General features: G+C 42.5%; 1 protein-coding gene across 1 annotated transcript in view; it reads left to right on the top strand.

The window, feature by feature from the left end:
- Positions 1-6,361: 6,361 nt before the first annotated feature.
- MACROH2A2 (macroH2A.2 histone) overlaps positions 6,362-17,884 on the top strand; it is a 53,553-nt gene continuing 42,030 nt past the window's right edge. The window contains exon 1 of the mRNA XM_065922502.1: positions 6,362-6,502. The gene's annotated coding sequence lies outside the window, so the exon portion shown is untranslated. The remainder of the gene's footprint in view (positions 6,503-17,884) is intronic.

Below are 17,884 nucleotides of genomic sequence, written 5' to 3' on the forward strand. Positions count from 1 at the left end.
CTTGGCTGCACCAGCAGGAGATCCTCGTGGTTACATTCACCAACATCTCACCTCCAAGTCTCTTTGTCCATACTTCTGCCTGAGATCTTAACCAAGAGGAGTTAATGTGCTATCATAGAATCTGTCCTCTTTGAGGTCTGACTATAAAGACTCTTCCAGAGTCCCTTGGAGAAGACAAATAACACTTTTGTCCACAAAGAGAAACCCAGGGGGAAAGTGGGGCTTGGAAGGACAGAGAAGTAACTTAACTTTGGGAAATGCACCCGGCTGCCTGGGGAACACAGGGGAAGGACTCCCCGGACCATCTACCTTCGCACTTTTCGATCTGTGTGTCATATTCAGGTGTCATATATACCTTAATGTCTGAAAAATAAAAATAAAATTAAATATTTGGGGAAAAAACTTGGTAGGGCTAATTTTAAGACTACTTTGGAAAACCAAACTATAAGAACTGGTGTTGACTTAAGGAAAGGGTTCAGAAATAAGATAACCACTGACTCTGGTAAATCATTTTTTATTGATAATGTCAAGGTGATCTCTGTATCTGTCACCATGTTCTGAGTTATCAGGTAGATCGCAAGCTTCCTAAGAGAAGAAAACATACCTTTTGGTACCTCTCCTGTGACCTAATCCAGTTTCTTTAAAAGGGCACATGTTAAGAAATATTAGATTCCATTCCAAAATAATTGTTAAAATATGAATAGTTGGTGGAGTATGTGTTTTGCGTAGAGGGATGGGGACAGGGGGTCTTCCTTTCTCTTCCATTTGTTTCCCTCACCTAGAGTCCTCTTTTCTTTCAGTACTAATTTTCAATAAGGGTTACCAGTTGGTGCCTAGAAATCAAGAGGCCAGGATCATTCAATAGTGATTTGCCTTCTTGGCCTCCAAAACCAAATCCAGGGCTTGAGTTCAAGCCCATAGTCCTACCCCATCCATCAGAGCAGTGCACTAGCATGAGGCCATAGCTCTCTGAATGCTTTTACTTTTCTAGAAAAAAACACGTTTCTCGTGCAGCAATCTTAATAAATGCGATTGGGCTCCATTTCTTGGCTTTGAGGTAATGAAAAATTAATTACCATACTTTACAAGTAATAGTTTCTACTCACAGCACTCCCTTAGAAGTAAATATATCATAAATAGTTACTGTTATACCAATGACTGGTGGATTGGGCAGCCTGTCGTCCATAAATCCTTTTTCAACAGACATGTTATTTCTTCTGGGGAACAAACAGATTTGTTTTAGATCAGAGAGTCAACTGACAGATGGCCTTTGTAAAAACACACCATTTGTATAAATAAATTATAGTTTTACTATGGGATTCTGCTTGTGTGCATTTGGAAAATCAATGCCCCCATTCTCTAGAATGGGTCTGAACTGTAAAGAGCCATCTCATTGAGGTGTGAGGCCACATCGCACAATCTCCCAACACAGATGCTAAAGTCCAAAGTCTCTAGATGCACGCTGCCACTTCCCGTCACAACTGTCACAAAGAGTTCTGCCTGGGGGTACTGGGATGATCTCCCAGGGAGCTCCGGCACCAAACAGAGCAAGATACCAACTGGCACACTCCCCTGAGCTCCAGGTTCTGTTTCCTTTCAATTTAATGACATCACGTGCTTTATTTCCCTAACTACAACTCTGCATAATTGGGGCTGACAATGTATTTCCCTTAGAAACATGAAACATTTCATTTTCCTTTACAACATAGCTCATTGGTTAAATGCTAAACATTTGGTAGATTTCTTTAAAATCCAAATCAGGCCTTTTTTTTTTTTTTTTTTTGCCTTGGCTTTCTCTTGCTTTGGTAAGCAGGGGCACACTCTTCTTTGCCACGTGTGGGCTCCTCACTGTGGTGGCTTCTCCTATGGAGCATGGGCTCTAGGCATGTGGGCTTCAGTATCTGTGGGCTCACAGGCTTAGTAGTTGTGGCTCAGGGGCCCTAAAGCGCTGGCTCAGTAACTCTGGCACATGGCATTGCTCCGCAGCATGTGGAATCTTCCCAGACCAGGGATTGAACTCGTGTCCCCTGCATTGGCAGGCGGACTTCTATCCACTGCACCACCAGACAAGTCCCAAACTGGGCTTAACTCTTAACCTACAGCAGTCTCAGTCACTACCCATCTTATAACGTCCACGTATGTAACATACACACCAAATATTTATTTGTTCATATGTGGATATATATACATAGATATGCATCACACCCACTCATGTAAATCCCCCTTCCAAACCAAAATGTCCTGCGTGCATCCTAACTGGCTTCAGTTGTGTCTGACTCTTTGCGACTCTATGGACCATAGCCTGCCAAGCTCCTCTGTCCCTGGGATTCGCCAGGCAAGAATACCGGAGTGGGTTACCACCTCCAGGGAATCTTTCCCACCCAGGGATCGAACCCGCGTCTCTTGCGTCGCCTGCTTTGGTAGGCAAGTTCTTTACCATTAGTGCCACCTGGGAAGCCCAAAAGGCCATGAAATAGTATCTAAAAGGACATATTCTATTGTTGTTCTTAAGAACCAGCACCAGTAAAATGTTTCTTTTGTTAGGGGACAATGTTCATTTTAGCCAGAGACACCAAGAATGCACTTTGCTGGGACAATAATTGCCTATGTGTTCTCTCTTTAAGGATATTATTCACTACCCAAAATGATTAAGATTTTAAAGCCACCAGTTCTGATGAAGGAAATAAATGTTTAACATTAATCATGTTTACAATTCAAAATATAACAACAGGAAAAACTCTGCATTTCTCTAATAAAAAACTTTAACATCAGATTGCCTAATATTTTCCAGGCTATAAGGTACATTTAGAAGCTGTGTTTGCTTCTTAGTATAGTGGGGAACTGTTTAGCTTGATGTTTTGTGGGCATTCATAACCTCAAGCTTCCAAGTTGCTATTTAGAGTTAGGCCAGTTGGTGCCTTGATGGAATTAATATACCATCTAGAACTGCCTAACTTACATTCAAAGAAGAGCTTAAACCAATGATTTCCACCTGTTTTTATGACACTCCCAGGGAATCTCAGGTTACTTCAAAGGAGATCAGAATTCTCAAATGAAATTAATCTGGACATAGAAATCTCATACTCATGTACTTAGGTATGTCAGATAAAAACATACACCTACATGATATAGTCTTCTAGAAGAGGTGAGGATCAGGAAATTAATAAGGTAATTGCATCCCAAGATCTTGGAAGGATAAGACAATCACAAATTATAATAGCTGTCATAAACCAGATTAGAACTAATTGTGGAAAATAAAAACCCACTAAATTCACACAACATCAAACATTTGGATCACGGAAAAAGTAAAATGGCTTGAAGGGTGGGCAAATTGAAGTTATTTTTAAAATTGATGATTTTGTGGATGAATTACTAACAGACCCAACAGAATATGAATCTGGTAGCATGGATAATTCATTTCTTTCATCTCTAAATCATGTGACATGCCTGTCTCTAAGTGAAGAAACAGTTCATCCTGCATCTCAATAAAATGTTTACGAGAGACCCTCATCACTAATGGAGTCAACTCACAATCAATACATTTATTCATAAAATCATGCACACATACAGGTCAAGGGTTAAGAAAATATTTTCATTGCAAGGGTAATCAACCAAATGTACTATAATCATGCTTTTCACTGACTCCTTGAGGATATGGATTGGGAATGGTCCAAGAGACTTTCGACCTTGTGACCAATCACAAAATTGCTCTGCTTAAAGCAAATGCTTCCCTGGTGGCTCAGCGGTAAAGAATATGCCTGCAGTGTAGGAGACCTGGGTTCAGTCCCTGGGTCGGGAAGACCCTCTTTATAAGGAAATGGCAACCCACTCCAGGATTCTTGCCTGGGAAATCCCATGGAGAGATAAGCCTGGCGGGCTACTTAGCAACTAAACAACAACAACAAAACAAAGAGTATGAGGCTGCCACTTCCCAATTGTAACTGCGGGCAAGTTTCTCTCCCGTTCACTGCCTCAGTTTCAAAACCTGTAAAAAGGAGAAAACAACACCCACCCCATAGAGTTGTTGTCAAGATTACATGAGTTAGTAATGGAAAAGCTCAGTGCACACAATAAGCATTCAATAAGTGTAAGGTCTTACTATCTTTTTTATTATTCACCTTGTCAGAGGCTCCCTGTGTGGGAGGCCATTGCAGAACTCAAGATTATTGATGAACTCATAATCCTGTTGACTATTTCAAATGTATTTTAACTATACAATATTATCTCAGTGCTAAATTCCTGTTCATGTTCTAAATGCTCAATAATAAATACAGACAAATTAACTAGATCTGCACATTAGGTTACATTTTTGTCCCCTCTACATCCTGAATACTAGATTTTTCCTATCACATAAAGGGTTTGACCAAGTGAACTCTGGGAGCTCTTCTGAGAACCAGACTATTATGAAACTGACATTCTCTTGATTCTCTGAATTTCAACTACATCATCTATTTGAAGGAACCAACTAGTATGAAAGGGGAAAGTCCTGTCTAGTAAATTTCTTAGACTCAGGCTTTATCAGAAGAGTATATAACAAAAAGCTACAATGAAATGAATTATATAAACTACACATAAAAATGACCATGCATACATTTTTATTGGAAAGTTATAGGGAGAATGTGAATCTAATATATATTGATGAATTATTCAGCTCTATCTCAGTCAGCCTGGCTGCCTGCGTCACAGGATAGGAGGATTTTTCAAGCACTCCCAGAAGGCTCTTGAGCTGTCTTGAATGTTGGCCTGGAGGTTATTTCTGATCAAGTATAGGCATCAGAAATCTATACAGTAAGGGAGGTAGGGGCTTCCTGTAGGAAGGGGAGATCGAAACCATTATGAGATGCCCCAGGGGATCATTTTTAAACTCTTTAAACATATGTCTTGGGAAAAGAGAACTTTGTCCTCACTAGATTTCTGACCTGGAAAGTGCCTTCAAAGACAAAGAACAGTGAGGTCATATACAGGGAGTGTAAAAGAGTACGAAGGTGAAGGAAGGAAGTTCCAATGAAAAGAGACCATTTGGGTCCAGGAGACTTTGAGAAGCCATGTGAGATTTAAACAGAGAGGCTTATTTATACCTTTATAATCATAATCTTTTGGGAAATAAACCAATTGCTCAAAAAACTCTCTGAAGCACATTTGGTCTAATGTGCTAATCCATCAACAGCCCTGATTAATTAGTATAAATCCAGAGGGTAATGGACTTTTGGGGTCTTCCCACTTAAGTCTATTGGAGGCTTTTACACCGAAAGATTGCCTAAACATTTATACATTTATAGGATCAAATACATATAACATTGCCAAATGGAAGAGGCTTTGAAATGCATCCATTTGGCCAGTGTTGGAAAATTGTGTTTTCCTGTGGGTTTCTCTTTTGTGAAGACATCAAAAATTTGCCACTCCTTTTGTCAATCCTTTGACTTACCAAGAGCAGGAGATCAGAGGAAACAAGGATGGCCCATAGCAAGTTAGCTTTTCCCACTGAAATAAACAAATTCCTTTGACTCAACCCCCCTAGCCACAGAGCCCTAGCTAACATAATACAAAGGACAGCACCCGCTTCCAGTAGAACAGAACTACAATAAATTCCATTTTCACACCTGATATTGTCCACCACACCCCCATAAATATATTTTTTCCAGAAACTAATAGAAATTGGTCTTTAAGACAACAGCCTCCTGCTAGTCTTAATATCTACCAAGAATACAAATTAACACCCAGTAAAAGCAACTGAACTAAAAATTATATCCATGAAGTCTTACCCATGAAAATAAACATCTGCTACTCCAAGGAATATCCAACACTGGATTCTGTCTTAATTTATAAAAAGCTAAAAGGCAGGCATGGATATAAAGTCTTAGTTCTCGTGGCAGCGGCCACCCAAAGCTATCGTCCCAGTGATGGACACAATCGTTAATGTATTTATTATTCTTTAAGGACATGAGACATTGGAAAATGGCATTTTTCCCTTTCACCTTCTAAGGCTCTCCCCAGGACTACCAGATGAACGCCCACTCCACCTTCTTCCACCAAAGGTGGATCCCGCTAACAGGAGACTCTGGATCGAGACCAAAGCGCCTCAGTCCCCAGCTCTGGGGGAAGCCTCATCTTATCAAGTGGCCCTCAGCGCATCCAGCGTATCCGCCAGCTAAGCGGAGGCCGCGCGGTTTCATCATTAATGCTCCTGAAGGACAATAGCTCATCAAGCCCCACCGAAAGCCCCGGACCCGTCGCGGAGCCTGGGCTGGCGGGGGATGAGGCTGAGCGACTCCTCCTAGAGGTGGTTATGTGGAGAAGGAGCAATCCCTTCTCCCTCCTCCTCCTCCCCCCGCTACTATCCGCGGCCCGGAGAACTGCCGCTTGCCGCCATTGACACGCACAGATAGAACCCAAAGAAAGGCAAAGAGTCCTGCCCGGCACCGGCGCCACGCCGGCCGAACCTGCGCCCGGGGAGCGGCGCGCGGAGGGCACCGGGCGCCCGGAGCAGGCGGCGCAGCACCAGGTGAGCCCGCCATGGCGGTGGCATTATTGTTCAGGGGGCTTCGGGGTCTGGAAACAAAACGCGCCGCGGGGGCAGTGCAGGGGCCGGAGAAATCCCCCTGCCCCTCCCCACTGCCCAGCCCCTGCGGGCGCTCCCCGGAGAGCCGACCCTTCCCGCAAAAAAAAAAAAAAAAAAGAAGAAGAAGAAGAAAAATTAATAAATCAAGCTGCCCAACTTGCCTTCTCGGGAAATAAATGGGGGGTTGCTAAAGAAGCGGTAAAATTCCTGGGGCCGGCGAGGAGCCGGGGGGGCATCTTGGGCGATGAGGGAGGAAGGGGGAGGGATGCGGGGTCCAGCCGCCGGCCCCGGGCGACGCCGGACCCGAGGGAGCGGAGGGCTCCTGGGGATGCGGAGTTGGGGCGCAGAGGGGGAGAAGGGAGGCTCCCGGCCGCAAAGGAGGGTTAGTCCGGGGGCGGTGGTCTGCGCAGGGGCCGAGAGAGCCCGGGCAGGGCCGCTCTGGGGGCCTCCGAGGGTGCCCAGGTCGGGCGCCGGCTGCTCCGGGCTGACAATGGAAGGGGCGCGGAGGCGCCGGGTGGAGGGAAGAGACCGGGGTCCGGGGGCGGGCCGCGCCAGAGAAGGTCAGGCCGGGGACGCGGGCCCCGGGGGCTAGGGTCGGGGGCTGCCGCGCGGTGAGCGGGGCGCCGCGGGCGGCTGCGAGCCCCGGGCCGGTGCGGAGGAGGGTTCGGGGCCGGGCACTCCCCTCCGGTTTCCTTTCCGGGGCGCCCGGTGCCTACGCGCGCGCTGCGCTTTCCCCGGGAAATGGCGGCCCCATCGCCGCTCGCTTGGGCAATCCCAGGTTCCCGCTTTGCGCGGGAAAATAATAATAATAATAATAATATTTAGGGTGAAAAGGAATAAAAGTAAAGTGTCTACGACTCAGGAAAGGGCTGCGCCGGGCGCCAGATGCGGAGCGAATCGCGCACGGGGCGGGGACCAGCCCTGCCTCCCCGGGCGCCCAGCCCGCTCTCCAGGAGCACCCTACTTCCAGCCTCGCCCGCCTCCAGAATTCCGCCCGCGGGTGTCCTTCCCCACCTTTCCTCCTGGGGGCGCCCTCCGCTCCTGCCCTCTTTGTTCCACACGACAACGGCCAGAAGGGCACTGAGCCTCTGAAGGGCCAAGCGAGTCTCCTGTTCAGTTGTTTCCAGACTCCTGATTATTCCGGGCCTGAAATGGGCCGCCGCGGACTTGAGTTAGGCCTGGTCACTGCTGGGTTTATTGGCACTGGCCCCAGGGTGGGCGAAGGGATGAAAGGGTCGGGACAGGCTGAGAAACCACAGCGCGCCTCCCTGTGTATTTTAAGGGGGAGCATCAGCGACCACAGCCCCGAGGCCCTGATGATAAACTAAGGGTTTTCCAACAGCGCTAATGAACTAAAGTATTAGCCTTTCCAGCCTTTTTCCAGCCCAGGGGAATTCAAAACCTGGCCTAGGTCTAAGCCCCCTGAGACCTCAGGGACCCATTCCCCAATCGGTCCAGCACAGCAAACGACTTCCTCATTTTTTTTCATTTGTTTTTGTGTCAAAATGCAATTGTACCCTCACTGGGCTGCACAGTTGCTATTGAAACGGTTCATTAGGTGAGAGAAAAAGAAACACTATTAAGAGCGAACATGTGTCTCCTTTTGTGTTGTTTCTTATTTAGGAGCAGTTCCTTTGTGAAACACAAACCAAGTTACATGTGGTTCTCAATGAGTTTACATTTAGCTGAAAGCTCTCTCTTAACCCTTTGGAAAACTCTTCTTATTTTCAAATTAATGTTCAGAACACCAAGATTTGGAACTTCACTAGTCGATTTTTAGAATTGCTTTAGCTCAAGATTATCATATAAATAAATATAGGCACTGCTTGGAGGGAAGTTTCTCTTGCATCACGTAATTCACACCTTTAAAACCCTTATTTCCTGTATCCACATTTCCTTTAAAAATATGCCCAGTTCTCACTCTGGTTTTTCCTACCCCTTCACAGTTCCTCCTCACCCAGATCCATTTACTGCCATACTTTGGACGTTATTAATGGTTTCCTCTATTTCAAAACCCTATAAAAGAATTTACCTTCTTGAATCCAGAATGTTCCAAAGACTGTGACCCTGCTCCCTCACCATTCCATCTTGTCTAGTTCCCGGGGGTTTTGAGGCGCCTTCGGTCTCCTGTTTCCCAGCGGGTGGGACACCCTGCTAGCCATTGTCTGCGATAACCAGGTCTGTTTTCACTGCTTCCTGCCAGCAAGGCAGGAGAGAAGCCCCTCTTAGACAACTTGAAAGATATCTGTAACTTGTTCAGGGAGGAGGTATGTGCAAAAAAAAAAAAAAATCAACCAACTTTCTTAGAATTTTTTTCATTTTCAAAGTTAGATGCTAACTTGGTAAATGCTTTTGAAAAGTGTGTATTGCCCAGAGGTGAACAGAAAACTTATGGTTAGAGAGCATTCAACAAGCATTTGTGAAGTACCAGTTATTAAACCCCACTGGATGGGGGAAGAATTCCAAATATGAGGAGATCCTAGACCCTGCTTTCAGAGCACTTATACCCCCAAACCTAGGAAATAAACTATATATGAAGGTAAAAGAAGGGGAAAGGAGAGTAAGATTGGCAAACTAATGGGAAAATGGGTACTTTTATATACTGCTGACAGGTGTATAAATTGATATAGCCTATTTGGAGGGCAGTTTGGCAGTGTTAAAATTAATAATGTGCACATTCTATGACCCAGCAATTCCATTTCTCAGTATATATCGTAGAGAAGCAGGCAGGCGTGTACACATATTATGTTATTCCCTTCCATGGCAGAGTTTTGGTAATTTTGAAATTGAAAAAACCTAATGGCCATCAGTAGAGAATGGCTGAATAAACTCTGTACATCTTCTTGGAAATTAGGAAACAGTTAAAAGAATGAAGTATACCCATATATACTGAGACAGAAAGGTCATTGAGACTTATTATTAATGGAAAAAGCAAATTGCAAAACAATATATATTGAATGGTACCACTTTCATAAAAACAAAGTAAAACCATGAATTTGTATAAGTAAAAATGCATACATAAATGGATAGGAAAGGTGTAGAATGAGACACCCACTAAAAGACAAGAATTAAAGGCATTGTGGAGGAGTTTAGTCACATTAATCATACCCATCCATAACCGTTGTTATAATATTTGAAATTTTACAACTTGGATTAATTTGTATGTTGCTTGGATAGCTAAACACAATTAATTTCAAAGTGATTGATAATATGTAATAAAAGCCATAATTAAAATGCTACAACAATTTTTAAAGGAAGAAGAGAATTCTAAGCTGGAAGGGAGGGCTTGGGCAAGGCTTCATAGAGAATGTAGCAGGATTGGAGGGAAAGAGGGAGAAGAAACAACGCAGGAGACGGAAGCCTAATGCAGATGCCAGGCTCTAGCTAGCACCTCCTCTTTCTTCTGCGTGATGATGTACATTCCCTCACAGGCTGAATCCTGGCCTGTCCTGCCTGCCCAGGTTCAGGCTGGGGAGTGAACTAAATGAACAGGTCACACTTGCTTTCATCGCTATGATTCTAAGAATACCTTAAGTTAGATGTAGAAGGAAAAAATGGGGACATGAGTCCTAACAGTGGTATTGGCATTTTGAAAAGGAATGTAGGGGGGACTTCCCTGGCGGTCCAGTAGTTAAGACTTCGCCTTCCAAACCAGGGGGTGTGGGTTCAATCCCTGGTCTGGAAGCTAAGATCACACATGCCTCAGGGCAAAAAAATGAAAAATTAGAAAAAATAAAACAGAAGCAATATTGTAACAAATTCAATAAAGACTTTTAAAAAATGGCCCACGTAAAAATAAATAAATAAAAATGGAAAGGAATGTGGTAGAAACGAGGATGGGGATTGGTTTTCCTCTGGATACTCCATGAGATATGAACTGGGAAGTAACTTGGAGGGGAAAGTGTCTGAGAAGGTGATCCATTCCCTCTCCCCAAATATCAGAAAAGGAACCCCAAAATACTTTGAAAACAAATAGTTAAGGTTGGTTTCACTCTCTCTTTGAAGGAATATTTTTTTGAATATCAAATGTGTAGATAATATTATGCAAGGTGCCAGTGGGGATGAAACATATAACAAAGGGTATGAGAAACAGCCCCAGACCAAGGTTCCAGAAGTGGGGGTGAGGGGACTTGGCCTGGTCTCACACAGACTGTGTAGCCATGGTCAAGTCGTTCAGTGACCACCACCCCTCATTTTATTGTGGCAAAAATTGGGGAGGGGGTCTAAATGACTGATCACTCAGGTCCTTTTCAGTCTTAGGTTATGGTGTTGTGAGATGTTATGGGTCTAACATTGTGATGATTGTGAATTCCCAGGTAGATGGAAGATGGGAATATGAGGTTAGAACACGTGGGGCCCCAGGTGCCTTGAGGGAAACAAAAGCATTCCCTGCAGAGCATGTAGCTTTTGGTGTTCTCCCAGGACTAACGTTTCTTTTCCACCCCTTCACATTGCCTCCTAAAAGCAATGAAAGAAGCAGAAAGACATCACTGAGTTTTAAGTCTCATGTTATACATACATCCAGCACTGTACTATTGTAATAGTCGCTTTAGAATTCGAATGTTAGCCTGCATTCTATGAAAATAGTCTCTAAAACTTTCTTTTGTGGAAACAAGTCATAATAGCTAATGTTTATTAAATGCCTTCCTGCCTGCCAGGTACTATTCCAAGCATTTTGTATGTATCAATGAGTTTCATTCTTACAACAGCCCTAAAGACAGGTACTGTTGTTATACCCAACTTGCAGAAAAGAAAAGAGAGGTTAAAATGTGTCCAAGGTCACCGCACAACTGATGGGTGGTAGACTTAGGACTCCCACGCCAGCAGTCTCACTCCACCAACCACATCCTCATGTGTGCCTAGCGAGAACAGGAGGTACCAGCACTCCACTGATTCTCAGATTATGTTCTTTTTAAAGTTTTTTAACGTTATTGTATGCAGATTTTCTTTTAAAACTCTTCTTCATGTCACTATTTTACCTGACTGTGTCAATAAAAGATAAAGAGCATCAGATTGAACCACATCACACTGTACTTTAAACTGTCTTTGTCACGAAGTATTAAATAAGATAAATTTGGTGGTTTCTCTGAAGCCCTTACTGTTCATTTATCCATCTCACCATCCATCATACTTTGCCCGATTTATTTGACTGGCATTGCCAATTTGGACTTGGAATGGAGTAAGTAATTCAAGTCAAAATTCGCCTGCTTTGACAGAACATGTATGGAAACAGGCATAGGACCACCAGCCTCGTACAGGGATGTTTATTTCAGCTGATTCTGTGATGTCACGAGAAGTACAGCAACGGTATAGTTTAGGTCAAAATTGCAACACATGGTCTGACCAAAGGTTTGAAGGTCATTTCTGGATATGAGAGGTAGTCCCGATGATATAGTTTCGATGCCTAAATGTGGTTATTTCCATGACAACAGGATAAAAATTAACAGAATGAAATCAAACTTTCCGGGAAAACCCAGGCCCTATGTTCTGGCCTCGGTAATGGTTCATACACAGAACTGGGTAACTTGTATTTTTGCTGCCTTCACTGCTCAACAAAACCATAACAGTAAATAGTTGTGGTAGACTACAATAAGGTAAGTTCCAGTAGCTCATACCATATACAACATAAACTTTTAGATCAGACGATAATTCACTGGGTTCCCCACCAGAGTGCTGAACTTCCAAATCAACCGGTCTTCCAGAACTTCAGTAAGGTGGTCTTCCACTTAAGCATTGCCCCCTGCTTCTAAACTGGATTTTCACCCCTGGCTATTCTTTAGTAAACAATATAGATCATTGTCTTGGGGTGGAAAAGAAATAAGCCATAAACTCAGTAAGGTTTTTCAGGTCTGCTTTTTCTTTTCTGTGGTTATCATGGGTGATGCAATAGTGACTTCAAAGGAAAGATCACCGGCAGATGATTTAATTTTACCTGACTGTTCCATTTCTAGGAATAAAGTAACAGATGGGGGTGGGGGGGTCAGAAGGAGTGACATTTTAAGCATCTTCCTAGAGTAGCAACAACTTTTAGGTCAGAAAGGACCTCAGAGGTCCGCTGGTGCCGTGGTTCTCCAGTGGAATCACCTGTATCCTCAGTTGCCCAGCAGTACTGAATGTCTGGAAGCCCTTGGTGGGTCAGGCAGCACAAGGGGCTGCAGCCCACTCACTGATGGACTGGTCCACTCACCCACCCCCGAAGGAGGCTACATCCCCTTCCCTCCCACTGAGCAGCTCATCTGGGTTCACAGCTAGTCCCCTGCAAGGGCAGGTCACTGTTACAACAATACACCTCACTAGTAATTTGAAACTATTTGATTTTAAGGAAACAGGATAGTATGCCCACTGTTCTGATTTGTTAATTCTCAAAAGAGCAAAAAGACAAAACCAGGCTGGACCCAGTGAAGGGTTTTCTTTTATTATGTTTTCCGTGAATAAATAGATTCAGGAAGGCAAACTGGTTCATTTTCTTCTGGGATGTGTTACTAACTCAGAATCAAAGAGAATTCAAAGTATTTTTATTCATTCATGTATACTCATTTCTCATCTAATTAATACCACAGGTGGCCAAATATATTTATATTAGAAAGTAACAGAAGGCTAATAACAAGGAAGCAAAAAAAAAAATTCTTAACTCTGGTTCAATGAAGACAAAATGTTTTAAGACTCATCAGAGATAATTGAGGAATATAAAATTTCTTATCCAGAGATTGTATAAAACTCGGGGCTTCCTGGTGGTCTGGTGGTTAAAACTTCGCCTTCCAATGCAGGGGGTGCAGGTTCCATCCCTGTTTAAGGAGCTAGGATCCCACATGCCTCATGACCAAAAAACCAGAAACAATGTTGTAACAGATTTTTGCTTTAAAAATGGTCCACATCAAAAAAAAAAAAATCTTAAAAAATAAAAGTCACCATGTACTACAGTAGCAGCAGATAACCTAAGTCCACTCCACATCGGCTCCACCCCACACTCTGCTCTCCATCCCTTCTAAAACGTCTCAGACAGCCGCATATCTTCTGCCTCTGAATTATAAAGAATGTGCTAGCAGTTGATTTTCCTGCCAGATTATTCCAGGACATGACTTGAAATGCTTTTTTAAACGGGACTGATTTGTAATCCAATAGTATAATTTAAATAAATTGGGTTAATGCTTGGTTCTAACTTTCGTGGTTGGTTAATTTAGTTAATTTGATCCGTGTCATCTTGATGAAATTGCATTTGATATAGCTCTTTACATTATAAATTGTTAATGTGCTTTAACATATATGACGATAAAATTATTGACTCTTCTCATTCACTTAAAGGTGGCCTTGGAAGAAAATGGTTTGGAAAGTATTACTTGTGCAATAATGATTTGCCCTTGGAGTTCATAAATGGAAGTGTAATAGAGCAAGTGATTTAGCCAGCACTACTGAAAATGGTTTTTACAGCTACAAAATACTACTAATAAACTACTATTATTTTAATACAGTACTTATGGTAACACACCGAAATATGTTAGAATTTTATCAAGTATGAGACTGGGATTTTTTTTTTCCTACCCTTTAAAAACATTTCTACATACAGTTAATGTATTTACATTGAATTCCCTTATGTCCTACCTAATTTTATTTCATCTCATTTTATTCTCCCAAAGGATAGTTTTGAAATGACGAAGTAAAGATGCTTATTGCAGGATCTGCTTTGTTTTTTCATAAACATTTACAATAGAAAATATTCTGAAGCACAATACGACAGATTAGGGAAATATCATGGGAACTGAAGATGAATAAATTGAATAAATTTCAGCAATCTTAAAACGAATCCATTAGGGGATGACACTATGAATTTCATGTTTATAAACATTACAGAAGTTTGTTTTAAAATTTATTTCTATCATTCAAAAGCGAGAAGACCTTTTAGTTCTCGATTTAAAATAATGTATGGACAAAAACCATTACAATATTGTAAAGTAATTAGCCTCCAACTAATAAAAATAAATAGAAAAAAAATGTATGTATAAAAGTATTTTTGATTTATATACTTCTGAAGGGAATGACCTCAAAAGAGTATTTAAAATAAACTATCTTGATAGTCTAGATCCTTCATCAAAGTGGCTCATCAGCCCAATCAAACTACACCTGTGACACAATGGCCTGTAATTATTGCTGCCAATCTCAAGTGCTGACTGCTGTCTCTTTTTATTTTTTATTTTTTTATTTATTTTATTTTATTTTTTTTTGCTGTCTCTTTTTAGAAGACGGTTTGCTGAAGCTCAGGGACAGAAAAAGTTGTCATTTAAATCAGAATTGCTGGCAGCTGCTAACAGGCCATCTTGCCAGTTGGCTACTTTGTCTTGTTCCTCATCAGTTTGTATATAATAAAAACTTCAAGAAGTTGGGGCATAAAACTTAGTTTACTCTCGATCGGCTCTTTATACTTGAGAAAGAACTTATTTAAATTAAAGGAAGATACTGGTCTAAAAAGAGCTTCCCTGGTAGCTCAGCTGGTAAAAAAATCCCCCTGCAATGCGGGAGACCTGAATTCCATCCCTGGGTTGGGAAGATCCCCTGTAGGAGGGCATGGCAACCCACTCCAGTATTCTTGCCTGGAGAATCCCCATGGACAGAGGGTTGCAAAGAGTCAGATGCAACTGAGTGAATAAGCACACAGCACACACATTGTTCTAAAGAAACCAGATTATTTTATCTTTTCGTTGAAGGCAGTCAGTGTATCAAGTAAAGTTTGCTGTTTCTCACCAAGAGCAATTCACTCAATAAGGGCAAATGCTTGCTTAGGATGTTTTCTTTCCTTCCTCTCCTCCCATCTGGGATTACAGTATAGTTTTAAATATTGTTTATAGGAATTCCATATGCTACAATTATGCAAATACATACACACTGAATCTGATTCTACTAGTGAGTCTTATACAATCTTTCTTTTTGATGTGGACTGTTTTTAAAATCTTTACTGAATTTACTGGGCTTCCCAGGTGGCCCTAGTGATAAAGAACCTACCTGCCTGTGCAGGAGACATAGGAGACACGGGTTCGATTCCTGGGTTGGGAAGATCCCCTGGAGGAGGGCATGGCAACCCACTCCAGTATGCTTGCCTGGAGCATCCCATGGACAGAGGAGCCTGGTGGACTACAGTCCATGGGGTCAAAAGAGTTGAACGTGACTGAAGTGATTTAACACACTGAATTTATTACAGTATTGCTTCTGTTTTATGTTTCGAGGTTTTGGCCGAGAGGCATGTGGGATCTGAGCTCCCTGACCAGTGATCAAACCCAAGCCCCTTGTGACAGAAAGCAGTCTTAACCACTGGACTACTAGGGAAGTCCGAGTCTCCTACAATGTCTTGATAAGAAATTTTATATTCCTCGATTGTCTCAGGGCCAGTTGGTTTCCACTGACTCACCTGGTGTTGAAAGTACATCTGAATTTTTCAATATGCCATTCTTATTCAATCACAAAACTCTTGAGCTTTTCCTCTTTACTGGTATACTCATTTCTAGGCTAATTCCCAAGTGATGTTTGTTAAGATGTTAAATTAAAATGACACTTTTGATTTCCGGTCCTAAGTGATGGACTCTGAGCACCTCAGCTTTCCTAGAGCACATGAGCTTTTCCTCTGGAGCCCACAGAAATAATGGTAAAAGACGTACAAAGAAAATAAGCCCTTCACAGCCAAGCAGTGGGGGCTGGTGATGGTCATCAGCAATCGGGAGGGAGATTTCAGCAAATTTCTTTCTGTGACTGAAAGCACATAGATACGTGGATGACATCACAGAAAGAGCCACAGCTAAGAATAAAAGCAAGAGGGACCTGCCCTGAAGTTGGGCAGGGTGAAAAATGGAATGTCATTGAAGGTCTGTCTCCAGAACAGTTAGGCAAATGGGTCTCTCTCCCTCCCCTACTCCCAGTAGGGCTTCTGTCAACCTGGCATTTATCCTCCAAACTGACGATCTGAAGTTTCTTCTCTAAAGAAACTGAACAACTTCAGAGCAGGTCTAGAATCTGGAGGATGGGTATGGCTCTACCGAGTAAAACTCTCATTCTGGCATTTGAGGGCTCTCAGTTCCTAACCAGGCACCCTAAGACGATGTCTGCTAATTGGCATGCCCCATACATGTACCCTGAGGTCCCAAACAGGAACAATGCCTACCAAACAGTAGCGTGGAAAGCTTTTCTGTCTGCTTGTAGTAAGCCTCCGTGTCCTCTGTGTCTTTCATTCTTAAATATGAATGCATGCCCAAAGATCACCAGACATGGTTGGAAAGCCAACATGAAAAAGAAATAAATGGGACAACTGAGTCGATAACCTCAGATATGCAGATGACACCACCCTTATGGCAGAAAGTGAAGAGGAACTAAAGAACCTGTTGATGAAAGTGAAAGAGGAGAGTGAAAAAGTTGGCTTAAAGCTTAACATTCAGAAAACTAAGATCATGGCATCTGGTCCCATCACTTCATGGGAAATAGATAGGGAAACAATGGAAACAGTGTCAGACTTTATTTTTTGGGGCTCCAAAATCACTGCAGATGGTGATTGCAGCCATGAAATTAAAAGACGCTTACTCCTTGGAAGGAAAGTTATGACCAACCTAGACAGCATATTAAAAAACAGAGACATTACTTTGCCAACCAAGTTCCATCTAGTCAAGGCTGTGGTTTTTCCAGTAGTCATATATGGATATGAGAGTTGGACTATAAAGAAGGCTGAGCACCGAAGAATTGATTCTTTTGAACTGTGGTGTTGGAGAAGACTTGAGAGCCCCTTGGACTGCAAGGAGATCCAACCAGTGCATCCTAAAGGCAATCAGTCCTGAATATTCATTGGAAGGACTGATGCTGAAGCTGAAGCTCCAGTCGCAAAGAGCAACTGAACTGAGTTGATAAAATAATTTAGAGAGAGAAGATGATGTAAACACACCCCATAGCTTCAGAGAGATTGGAAGACATGGTGCATTCATTAAAAAAAAAAAAAAAAAAAAAAAAAACAAGATGCTATGAAGAAGGAACAATCAAAGAACAAGAAAGAACGCTCAGAAATTAGCAATATGATTACCAAAATTAGAAATTAAAAAGATGGGACTTCCCTGGCAGCCCAGTGGTTAGGACTCCACACTTCCTGCAGGGGACATGGGTTCAATCCCTGGAGGGAACTAAGATCCTGCATGGGAAGAAGAGGAGTGGGGAGAGAAATTTAAAAGACTGAGAATCAGAAGGAAAATGTTGAGACTTGGGGGAGCAATCTAGGAGATCCAAGACCTGGTTTACCGACATCCCATTAAGAGACAAGTAAAGGGAGAAGTGGGAGAAATGAAAGAGATGGGGGAAATAATC

This window comes from Muntiacus reevesi, chromosome 2 (genome assembly GCF_963930625.1).
Source record: "Muntiacus reevesi chromosome 2, mMunRee1.1, whole genome shotgun sequence".
Classification (NCBI taxonomy): domain Eukaryota; kingdom Metazoa; phylum Chordata; class Mammalia; order Artiodactyla; family Cervidae; genus Muntiacus; species Muntiacus reevesi.